Genomic DNA, 12,157 nt, shown 5'->3' with positions numbered 1-12,157 from the left:
TCGACCCCCATTCTCCTGCCTTCTCCCTGAAACATTTGATCCCCTTCCTAACCAAGAATTTATCAATCTCAGTTTAAAAAGTACCCAATGACTTGGCCTCCACTGCCATCTGTGGTATTGAATTCCACAGAATCTCCAGAGACATTCAGGTTTAAGCTGTAAGAGTAAATGTGAGCATGTCTTCTGCATGTTCATCTGGCTGTGAAGGTGACAAAGTACCTGGTGGGATATCAGGACCCTTTAAGCGCCATCTACTGTTAATACTATGATCAACTGCTTGTCTCAACACCGTTTTCCCAGTCAGTCCTCAAACCTCGTGATTCTCCTAATAGTTCCACAATCTATCGATCTCACCTTTGAATAAACTCAGTATCAGAGCATCAAAAACCTCTTTGAAGAAAACTCTCAACATCCAGTGTCTTTCTCCACATTTAAACAATTGATTCTCTTATTTGATCCTACCTACCTCATTTCGGACACTACAACTAGAGAAAAAGTCTCTCAGCATCAAAAATTACTCTCAGAATCTTTTATAACAATGAAACCACCTCTTAATCTTTTAATTCTAGTTCCAGCCCATCAGTTCCCTTGGGCCTGTCCCACTTACGTGTCCTTGGCATGCAAATTACGCAACCTCGTCGTCACGTTGAGGCGCACGGGCATCGTGTGGCCGCGCTGGATCGGTCCCACTGAGAAGCGCGGAGGGGTATGTAGTTGTGCGCGACAACGCGCGGGGCTCCGAAATTTTTGTAGCGAACAAAATTGTCGCGCGCCAATGACCTGTCGCGTAACTGACGGCCAAAGTGGGACAGGCCCATGATCCTGGCACGACGCAACGGCTCACCTTCAGCCTGGGGCTCACGGCCGTTGCGGTCCGGATCCGCCCCCACTTCTACTCCCAGAGCGGGGCCAAGAAAATTGAAGATAGACACAAAATGCTGGAGTAACTCAGCGGGACCGGCAGCATCTCTGGAGAGAAGGAATGGTTGACGTTCTTCAGAAGGTTCTTGACCCAAAACGTCACCCATTGCTTCTCTCCAGAGATGCTGCCGGTCCCGCTGAGTTACTCCAGTATTTTGTGTCCATCTTCAAATGACGTCACGCGCTCCAGACGGCTGTGCGGGTGCATGAAATCGTGCGCGACCTTCGCGGGACTCAACGCGACCACGAGGTCCTGTAATTAGCGTGCCAAGGACACGTAAGTGGGACAGGGGCTTTCTCTCGTTTCTCTACGTGCACCTTCAAGACCAGAATCTCCTTCCAAAACTGGACAGCAAATCTCGCTGTGGTCTTGCCATATCCCTTATCATAAGACTTTCTTAATCTTGTCTTCTCCAGGCCAGTGTGCCATTCGCCTTTCTAAATGTCTCGCTGCAACTGTGTATTAATGCTCAGTATTTCATTATCAAGACATTAACATTTATTAGTTTTTCACCATTTCAAAGATGTTCTAAAAAGATTGCCAAAATGAACAGATACATGGATTAAAAAAGGTTTTGAGGCCAAAAGCAGATCTGTGTGACTAGCGTAGATGGTGCATCTGGGTCAGCATAGGCAAGTTGGGCCGAAGGGCCTGCCGTCAGCAATTTCATAGAGCACACACTTACTTTGCCGTTAACTCTTTACATTCTTCCACCAACTCACTTTCCCACACAGTTTGTAATCACTAGCAAACTAGAACACTTTAAGAAGGGCCCTGATCCGAAACATTTCCTGCCCATTCCCTCCACAAATGCTGCCTGGCCGGCCAAGTTACTCCAGCAGTTTTTGTTTCACTCAAGATTCCAGCGTTTACAGTTTCTTGTGTCTCCACTTTATCCTGCTGTCTAAATAATTAATCCGCAAATACTTGAAACGCTGGCAGTCTAGCAGATACATTGTCCTGACTGCTGTTCATCAACTGCAACACAACCATATCCTGCCGACTTATCACCAAGCTCCTGGGCCTCTATACCTCCCTCAGCAGTTGTATCCTGGACTTTGTGAGAGAAGAAATTGCCCCTTTTTTTCTGCTTTAGATGGGTGAGCCCTTGTTTTTAAATGGCGATCATTATCTTAGATTCTCTAGCAAGAGGTAACATTACCCCTTGAGTCCTTCAATTGAGATCTTGTCTATTCTAACTTCAAGGGTCCTATATAACTGAGAATAACCTCCCTATCTTTATAAACATTGCTGCCAGCAATGAGTAAATAATATTCTGCAAATCACAAAGTGTTAGAGTAATGCAGCATCATCTGTGGAGGGAATGGACAGGCGACGTTTTAGGTCGGGACCCATCATCCGACAAGTTGGAGCACGGGGAGAAAGCTGTGGAAGAGAGTTGGGGGTGGGGGGGTGGGGGGGGGGTAAAGCTGGAAAGTGATGGTTGGATACATGTGAGTGGGGTTTGATTAGCAGGTCGGTAGAGTATGTGAAAGCCTGGTGAGATAAGTTGACGTCACAAGCAAGTGTTGAGGAAACAAGTGGCTGCGGTAACATGTCTGGGTCAGAATGTGGTTGAGCTGCAGGAATCACAGAGGGGAGTAGGTGGGAGAGGGTCTCACAGAGCTCCCATCCAAGAGAGGAGGAAAACTCTCATACAGCACGGAAGCAGACCCTTCAGCTTAACTTGTCCATGCTCACCAAGATGCCCCATCAAAGCTGGTCCCATTTGCCCACGTTTGGCCCATATCCCTGTAAATCTCTCCTATCCATATCTTAGTCATAGAGTTATACAGTGTGGAAACAGGCCCTTCAGCCCATCTTGCCCAGGCCAACCAACATGCCCCGTCTTCACTAATCCCACTTGCCCATGTTTGGCCCATAATTTGACTGGAAAGACTGGATAGACTTGGCTTGTACTCGCTAGAATTTAGAAGATTGAGGGGGGATCTTATAGAAACTTACAGAATTCTTAAGGGGTTGGACAGGCTAGATGCAGGAAGATTGTTCCTGATGTTGGGGAAGTCCAGGACAAGGGGTCACAGTTTAAGGATAAAGGGGAAATCCTTTAGGACCGAGATGAGAAAAACATTTTCACACAGAGAGTGGTGAATCTCTGGAACTCTCTGCCACAGAAGGTAGTTGAGGCCAGTTCATTGGCTATATTTAAGAGAGAGTTAGATGTGGCCCTGTGGCTACAGGGATCAGGGGGTATGAAGAGAAGGTAGGTACAGGATAATGAGTTGGATGATCAGCCATGATCATATTGAATGGCGGTGCAGGCTCGAAGGGCCGAATGGCCTATTCCTGCACTATTTTCTATGTTTCTATCCCTCTAAACCCACCCTTTGTACTTACTTGTCCAAATATTTCTTAAATATTGCAATATTACCTGCCTCAACTGCCTCCTCTAGCAGATCGTTCCATACACCCACCACCGTTTGTCTGAGTATACATTTTTTTTTTTAAAGTTACCTCTCAAATTCTCATTCAATCTTTCGCCCCTCACCTTAAACCTATGTCTTCTGGTCATTGATAACCCCACTCTGGGCAAGAGACTGTCTGTCTACCCAATCTATTCCTCTCATGATTTTGTGTACCTTATTAAAGGTAATCATACTTTGAGGAGATTTCACAGAGAGTTTCCTAATTACCCACTCCACCTACATGTTAGCCTTTTGCAAATAATTCTCTGGAGTTCCCAGATCCCTGAAAACCTGCTAACTCTGCAATCTCTCATGTAGATGATAATTTTGTACCATTTGAGAATTTCTCACATCTTAGTCACCATAATCCATTTGCTGGATCTATGCCCACTCACTTAACCCACTGTGGGATCCACCCTACATCCTCTTCACCACTCATCTTCCTCTCTATCTTTGTGTTATGCAAATATAGCAACCAGAAAATGTATCGTTTATGCCTGTCCTGTTTCCTCTTAGCCAGCCACTTCTACTCTCAAAATAGACACTAAATGCTGAAGTAACTCGGCAGGCCAGGCAGTCTAGCCAGAGAGAAGGCATGGGTGACGTTTTGGGTCGAGACCCTTCTTCAGACTGAGAGTAGGGAGAGGGAGACTAGAGATAAGGAAGGGTAAGGTGTGAAAATGACAGATCAAAGCAGGCGATGAAACTGTACTGTTGCTGATCTTTGACCCGCGACACTACATCAAAAATGAAGCCACATTTGTGTCACATGTTGTGTAAGAAAGAACTGCAGATGCTGGTTTTACACCAAAGATAGACATAAAATGCTGGAGTTACTCAGCGCATCAGGCAGCATCTCTGGAGAAAATGAATAGGTGATGTTTCGGATTGGAAGAAGGGGTTCGACCCAAAACGTCACCTATTCCTTTCTTCCAGCAATGCTTCCTGACTAGCTGAGTTACTCCAGCCTTTTGTGTCTATCTATGGTGTCAAATTTGTTGTAAGAAAGCATTCTTGCGACAAATTGTATTCAATTGAGCATAGAACCGTACCATACAGGAACAGGCCCTTCGGCCCACAATATCTGTGCCGAACATGATGCCAAGACCAACTTTTATCTGCCTGTACATTATCCAACAGAATATTTTGCTCAAAAGACTCTTCCTGATGTACTGACCGATGAATGAGCAAATCATACATTTTATTGTTGCAAATAACTTGCCACGTTTCCAATGTTACAATTGTGAGTTTGTTTCAGAAATATTACATTGAGACGTGCTGAGATATTAGAAGGTGCCGCATGGTTATTTCCACAATTCTACAGGTTGTTGAACACAAGCAGGCATTCTGAATATTATTATTGATTGCTAATTACCAAACTTGGTATTTCTGAAGCCTCCCCTTGAGATTCTGATCACGTCATTGGCGTTGTAAGGTGCGCACTTCAAAACGTCAATGTTCTGCGTCATCCCCTCATGTCTCATTAAATGAAGCCCTGTATCTCGCCAGAATCTCTGGTGAGATGTCAGACATGCAGGATGAAGAAGTAGGGCAAATGCTGTGCAGGTACAGGCTGCACACGGCTAGACACATCATGACATAAGAGAATCAAAAGAAAAGGCCAGGGAACGAGATTCTCAGGGGCATGATTCACCACAGTTGAGCTCATCATAGTCTGGCCATACAAAAGGAAATTATAGTAAATACAACAACAAAATACTAGGACAGTAAAGGAGCAATATCTCAAATCACATCCTGCCCTTCGATTTTATATGTAGGAAGGAACTGCAGATGCTGGTTTACACCAAAAATAGACACAAAATGGTGGAGTAACTCAGTGGGTCAGGCAGCATCCCTGAAGAAAAGGAATAGGTGATTTTTCGGGTCGAAACCCTTTTTCAGACCAGAAGGGTTTGACCTGAAACGTCGTGTTCCTTTCTCCAGAGATGCAGCCTGACCCTGTTGCACTTTGTGTCTATCTTTGTTTTTAGAATTGTTCTTCATCAGTGTGTAAGAATTATCGCTCCAACCAGTATCGTTAAACATGTGTGAATTCTGGGATTCCCTGTAAATTGGAGGAACTAATTTTTATAGTCCTGTTGAAAATTTTCAAAACTATTTACCTGGGAGGGAGCAGGGAGGTTCTACTGCAGTTGTACAGGGTCTTGGTGAGACCACACCTGGAGTATTGCGTACAGTTTTGGTCTCCAAATCTGAGGAAGGACATTATTGCCATAGAGGGAGTGCAGAGAAGGTTCACCAGACTGATTCCTGGGATGTCAGGACTGTCTTATGAAGAAAGACTGGATAGACTTGGTTTATACTCTCTAGAATTTAGGAGATTGAGAGGGGATCTTATAGAAACTTATAAAATTCTTAAGGGGTTGGACAGGCTAGATGCAGGAAGATTGCACCCGATGTTGGGGAAGTCCAGGACAAGGGGTCACAGCTTAAGGATAAGGGGGAAATCCTTTAAAACCGAGATGAGAAGAACTTTTTTCACACAGAGAGTGGTGAATCTCTGGAACTCTCTGCCACAGAGGGTAGTCGATGCCAGTTCATTGGCTATATTTAAGAGGGAGTTAGAAGTGGCCCTTGTGGCTAAGGGGATCAGAGGGTATGGAAAGAAGGCAGGTACGGGATACTGAGTTGGATGATCAGCCATGATCATATTGAATGGCGGTGCAGGCTCGAAGGGCCGAATGGCCTACTCCTGCACCTCATTTCTATGTTTCTATGTTTCTATGATCAGTGCTCTGGCAGATTAAGCATGTCTTGCTTTTTGAGTGGTGATGCCTGATGTTTCTAAGTTGACCTTCCTGCAACTGATGAAATTTGACATTTTTGAATGATTTTCTTACTGTAATTTTTCTTTTTATATTTATTTTATCAGAGCAATCCCCGATTTTACCAGAATGATGCTTGAATGTTTCACAGAATGACGCCTGGATTAGGAGTATTAGCGATAGGGAGCAGTTGGACAGACTTGGATTGTTTTCTCTGGGACGTCAGAGGTTGTAGGCAGATAGAAGTATATAACATGTTAAGAGACGTAGATAGCATGGGCAGCCTGCACCCTTGTCCTAGAATGGAACAATCAAGGGCATAGCTTTGAGGTGAGAGGAGCAAAGTTGCAAAGATATATATGGGGCAAGTGTTTTACATGGAGGTTGGTGAGTGTCGGGGATGTGCTGTCAAGGTTGGTGGTTGCGGCATTTAAAAGACTTTTGGATATACATATGCAGAGATTGGAAGGATATAGATTATCTACAGGCAGATAAGTTGGTCTTGGCATTATGTTCAGCACAGGCATTGTGGGCTGAGGTGCCTGATCTTGTGCTGTATTGTTCTATGTACCACTGCAAAACTATAATATAATTATTCTCAGCCCACTTTGCACGTGTGGCTTCAAGTAACTGGATGAACAATTTTTTTCAAGAAATTTAAAAAATTCTATTTTTGATATAGACGTGGGGTCCAGGAAGCATCTAAACAGGTCTACGGAATATTATGTTTGCATCACTTAATTTTCACTGAGAAAAAAAATTGTTTACTTGCACTTAAAACATCCATGTTTCATATGAGTAATTACTAAAATTGGCTATAGATCTCACACTTGATATTCTTGTGCTTCTGAACAGTTCAGGATACTGATTTGACACATTCATGTACATATAACAGTGCTATGTAACAGGCAAGTAGCTAAAACTGTGGTACCTGTACCATAATTAAAAACAAAGCACAAAGTGATGGAGGAATTCAACGGGTCAGGCGGTGTCTGTGGAAGGTTTGGACAGGCGACATTTCGGGTCGGGACCCTTCCTCAGACAGATTCCTGACCCAAAACATTGCCTATTCATTTCCTCCACAGTTGCTGCCTGACCCGTTGAGTTTAGTTCAGTTTGGAGATACAGCGCGGAAACGGACCCTTCGACCCACAGAGTCCGCACTGACCAGGGATATCCGCACATTAACACGACCCTTCACACACTAGGGACAATTTACACTTATACCAAGCCAATTTACCTACATGCTGTCATTGTAGTATGGGAGAAAACCAAAGATCTTGGAGAAAACCCACATGGTCACGGGGAGAACTTACAAACTCCGTACAGACAGCACCTGTAGTCTGGATCGAACCCGGGTCTCCGGCGCTGCAAGCACTGTAAGGCAACAACTCTACTGTTGTGACACCATGCTGCCCATTGAGATTTAGCTCAAGATTCCAGCATCTGCAGTTCCTTGTGTCTCCACCTATAACTACGGTCATGTTTAGAACCAAAATAGAACACAAGGGGTTTTAAGGCAAAACGTTTGAGGGTGGGAGATGTAATGTTGGTCTTTGGCCACTGTCATACACTCATTGGAAGGAGAGCGTTCTGATTTATGGATCAACCAACCCAACCCATACCATGGGTCTTGTGTGCATCACCTGGTCAAACACTGTCCTGGTGCAGTGAAGGAGAAAGTGAATCAAATCAATGATAACGTCACTGAGGGATGGTTCCCAAGATATGGAAAGTGGGCAGAGTTAACCACTGCAGACATTATTGTTGGGAGTCGGTGCAGGATGGGAGAGGACCCTTCATTGTGGACCACCATTAATATCGATTCTCTCCCCGCTTACAGCCTTCTGTGAGATCTTGTTCTGTGAAAATTAGCTACTTTCCAAACTGAGGAGATGTCTTTAATTATTTTCACATTTTTAATGGCAGAATTAGGGAGGATGTAAACACCAAATGGACAGTTTTATTTAGAGATACTGCATGTAAGCAGGCCCCCTTTGGCCCACTGAGTCCACGGTGACAGCAATTACTCCGTACACCAGTTCTATACCACACACACAATTTATAGAAGCCAATTAATCTGTGAACCTGTCTGGAGTGTGGGAGGAAACCCGGAGCACCTGGAGAAAACCCTCATGGTCACTGGGAGAATGTACAAACTGCACCCGTCGTCAGTGGCGGACTGGGTCTAAAAATATTGGTTGCCAGGAGACAAAGGGGGCCCACTTCATCAGGGGCCCACTTGATATAGGGGGCCCACTTCATCAGGGGCCCACTTGCCATCGGGCAAGCTGACACCCTGGCCAGTCCGCCACTGCCCGTTGTCAGGATCGAGCCAGAGTCTCTGGCGCCGTAAGGCAGTGACTCTACCGCTGCACAACTGCGCCGCCCTGCTGCCAAAAGGAAACATGAGGTGTGGAAGATTGAAGGGGAGATATGACACCATTGTACATGAATCATTGAAACCACATGTGCAGATGCAGCAATTACTGATGTGAATCGACCGGTGGCAACAGCTTCACCCTCTAGTGTTCAGTGGGAGGGTGATGCATTGCTCTGCAACTCCAGTGAGAGTGAATGTAGTTGTATTGTATGTATTCTGTGAACGTACACTGACCATGAAGGTGAGCCTGCTTCACATCAGCCATCTCCTTTATCTGGACACCCAAAAGAAAGGTCAATGTACTATGCTCTTTCTTGACTAATTATTGGGCAAGCCTAGGTTGCTAATCCTCCAGGGCTGGTCTGATGTCAAAAAATAATCTCGGGAACACTTGTGGAGAAATCATGGGGGCTATTATTGTAAAATATTGGATGAGCAAGGCTGCCAAATGCTCTCCCCTTTATCAAACATTTTCCATTGAAGGTCATATTTTGGCAGCACAGTGACACACTTGGTTTGAGCCGCTGCCTCACAGCGCCAGAGACCTGGATTTGATCCTGATCTCAGGTGCTGTCTGTATGAAGTTTGTACATTCTTCCAGTGACCGCAGGGGTTTCCTCCGGGTGCTCCGGTTTCCTTCCACATCCTAAAGACTTGTGGGTTTGTGCGTTTATTTGCCACTGTAAAATCGCCCCCTGTGTGTAGTGAGCAGATGAGGAAGTGGGATAACGTAGAACTAGTGTGAAGGATGGTCTGCATGGACTCGCTAGGCTAGACCAGCGATCACCCGTACACTAGGTCTATCCTACACACAAGGGACAATTTACAGATGTCAATTAACCTACAAACCTGCACGTCTTTGGAATGTGAGAAGAAACCTGAACACCCAGAGCAATCCCCTGGGGTCACACGGAGAACGTACAAACTCTGTACAGACAGCACCCGTGGTCAGGATTGAAGCTGGGTTCTCTGGCGCTGTGAGGCAGCAACTCTCCAATTGCTGTGCCGCCTCCTACTGTGCCGCCCCTTGACACGCTGCCTTGAATGTCTTTGCTGTTTTATTTATTTATTTTGTATCGAGATGATTTATTTAATTACAATCACGATACAAAATAAAACCGTGGTAACACACTCAACACCATCTTACAAAATCACCAAATTATCCAGATGCTAAATTTTCAACCAACTATGTACAATCCCTACATATATACTAAATAACTGCTATACAACTATGTCCCTCCCTAACACCACCATGGTGCGGATGTGACCCCGGTAATGGGGCAAGCTTCTGGCTCGGGCAAAGCCTGGCGCCGTGACTCGCGGATTGCCAGCTTGGCCAATGTCTGTGCTGTTGGAGTTCCAGGATTTACACCCAGTGTCAATGAAAGGCCAGTGAGATAGTTCCTGCTGCAATGTGGATTGCTGCAATGTGCAGAAAAACCAACAGGGGGTGATGTTTCCACATGCCTGATGATAGTCGAGGTGACAAGCTTGTAGGAGAGAATCTAGTGAGAACATGATCTGGCAGACACCGTACAGTGTGCATGACTGCTATGTCATTTCATTATTATTCAATGATGTCTGGAGGAGCAGAAAGATCATTGAATATAGCGGGACCATCGTGGTCAAAGGCTGTAGAAATGAATTGCGGTAGAGCACTTTAAACTCAACCCTTGGAACTGAAGAGGAATTGTATCTATTTAATAGGTTTGTTTAGTTGGTAACGTAATAAGTGCTTTAGAAAATAAATGACTTATTATATTTGGAGACACAAGGAACAGCAGATGCTGGTTTACAAAAAAAGACACAAAGTGCTGGAGTAACTGAGCGGGTCAGGCAGCATCTCTGGAGAACATGGATAAGCAATGTTTTGCAACACCTGGTTCTCTTGTTGATCTTGTTATCAGCATATTTATATTTATGTTGTTATCTTTATGGGGAAAATGTAATTTTAAATATATATTTTCTTTGAAATCCTAAAGCTTCACTTATCTGTGTTTTTAAAACTAATTTACTTTTTAATGCTCAATTTTGCCTTGCACTGTTCTGTGGTCTTGCTAAAGTTGCTTACGTAGTCTACGACAGCATGTCCAGAGGAAGTGTTGCTATCTTTACAACCTACCATCGTTTTACTATGACGTGACTACAGATAATGATCAACCCATATCCTCAGGTTAACATCAGCCCCTAAATTAACACTTTGTACCTTTATGTTCTCCAGAGAGCAAAACAATTAAAAAACTCTATTCTAACACAATGAAATATAAAAGGTAGAGGATTATTACACTATGAGGCTTTCTGAAAAAAAATTTGTGGATCTGTAAACATGGTCAGTTTCTATATTTCAAAAGAAACAACTTCACCCAATATATGATCAGGATACAGAACAGGCTAAGAAGGGAGAATAAGAAGAATGCTTATGTGATAGAATTCTCCAAGGAAAGAAAAACCACAAAGTGCTGGAGTAACTCCAGGTCAGGCAGCATCTGTGGATAGATGATCATGATACGCCTCTTCATGATGAAGTCACGTGACCCAAATTGTCGCGTATTCATGTTCTCTAGAGATGCTGCCTGAACTGTAGTGTTGCTCCAGCACTGTGTGTCCATTTGTGTGCTAACCAGCATCTGCAGTTATTTGTTTCTACATTTTAACCAAAAGGACCCATTGTCTTTCTCTATATTCAACATAATTCTATGAAAGGGCCAAAGGAACAGGAGTCAATGGGATTAATGGTGGTTGCTCCCCCATAAAGCTGGCATAGACATGACGGGCCAAATGCCCTTCTTTGTGCTCTGCCATTTCACTGTTTTAAAAAAATGACACACTTTTTAAATGATTTGCCTTGTTATTCATTTAAAACATTCTAATCATTCCAACATAGAGTCATAGAGCACAAAACCAGGCCCTTCGGCCCATCTTGCCCATGCTGACCAAAGTGCCACATCTACACTGGTCCCACTGTCCTGTGTTTGGCTCAAATCCCTCTAAACCTTTCTTGTCCATCTACTTATGCAAATGTCCTAAACGTTGTCATGGTATCTGCCTGCAGTTTCCTATTAAATCTTTCCCCCCCATCTCCCATTAAACCTATCTTTCCTACACAGAGTAACCAGAAATGAATATAATACTTCAAAATGTGGCCTTGTAGAACTGCAACGTAATATCCCAACTTATATACTCAATATCCTGACTGATGATGGCCAATGTGCCAAAAGCCTTCTTGACCACTTTAACTGTGACACCACTTTCAAGGAACTATGTACTGGCTCTCTTAAATCCTTTTGCTCTACAACACAATGATTGCTCTCCAGCACTCCCCTGCCATTCACTATGAACATTATACATATTTAATTTCACATTCAGATTCCTGCTCAGTTTTAGTTCTAAAGGGTTCTCTCATTTAATGCAACCGTTAGAGTTAAATTTCTTTACAATGGTGCACAGGCCACCAGTAGATGCCGATAGAGTTGGGGCAGAACGAGCAAACGCTGTCTCTTTAAATGCTGTCCATACTGTACGCTTCTATCTTAGAACTGGAGTTTTTGTTGTTGCTTGGCAACTGAGATCTACACCTCCCTAGCAACATCAGGTAAAGAAACGCACTTACTCCAATTGTAAACAATGTGGCTTCCTTCAA

This window comes from Amblyraja radiata, chromosome 25 (assembly GCF_010909765.2).
Source record: "Amblyraja radiata isolate CabotCenter1 chromosome 25, sAmbRad1.1.pri, whole genome shotgun sequence".
Lineage (NCBI taxonomy): Eukaryota > Metazoa > Chordata > Chondrichthyes > Rajiformes > Rajidae > Amblyraja > Amblyraja radiata.
The sequence above is the reverse complement of the archived record's forward strand: the minus strand, read 5'-3'. Positions refer to the sequence as shown.